Below are 774 nucleotides of genomic sequence, written 5' to 3'. Positions count from 1 at the left end.
TTGTTCCAATAGTTACTATACTAACCTAGAACCTTTTTAAATGACTGGGTGTTTAATACTTGATACTTAAACTAATCAAATCTGGTTTAAATATTCTACTTGTCTTATGTTCAAGCTGGCCAGATCTGGCCTCTCACTTTTACCCTACAATGTCATTCTGAAACTAAACAATCATATCACTGAAATCTTGAAGCTATGGGACAATGCATAGTTAATACAAAACAACGTGAATAAATAAATTTTACAGTTGACAGAGGGATCTGTATGCTAAATGAATAAGGTTGGTCCAATACTTGGAAAACTTCCGAAATTCAATAGACTTTTAATTAAACAAATTACATTAATCAAATTGGATTATATAGCAGTGTCAATGTGGCAAATTCATTCCATTTTTGTTGGATGCTTGTTAACAGGCACACCTTTCTCCTTCTCTGTTTGGGTTGCATTAGAATCATCGTTGTCACCATCATTGTCATCATCATCATTACCATCATCATCATCATCATCATCATCTTCATCATCATCGTCATCATCATTGTCATCATCATCATTACCATCATCATCATCATCATCATCATCATCATCATCATCGTGGTCGTCATCGTCGTTATCTTCATCTTAGCCACTTTAAACATTCATTCTTCCACTGTTCCATGGGTTAGATGGAATTCATTAAAGCAGATTTTCTATGGCTAAATGTCCTTCTCTTCTTCAGTCTTTACCTGTTTCCGAGTAATCTAATATTTTCCTTTGGCCTGACATCTTTTCAGAGAA

Source organism: Octopus bimaculoides, chromosome Z (genome assembly GCF_046866305.1).
Source record: "Octopus bimaculoides isolate indiv1 chromosome Z, ASM4686630v1, whole genome shotgun sequence".
Taxonomy (NCBI): Eukaryota; Metazoa; Mollusca; class Cephalopoda; order Octopoda; family Octopodidae; genus Octopus; species Octopus bimaculoides.
This window is presented reverse-complemented; position numbering follows the sequence as displayed.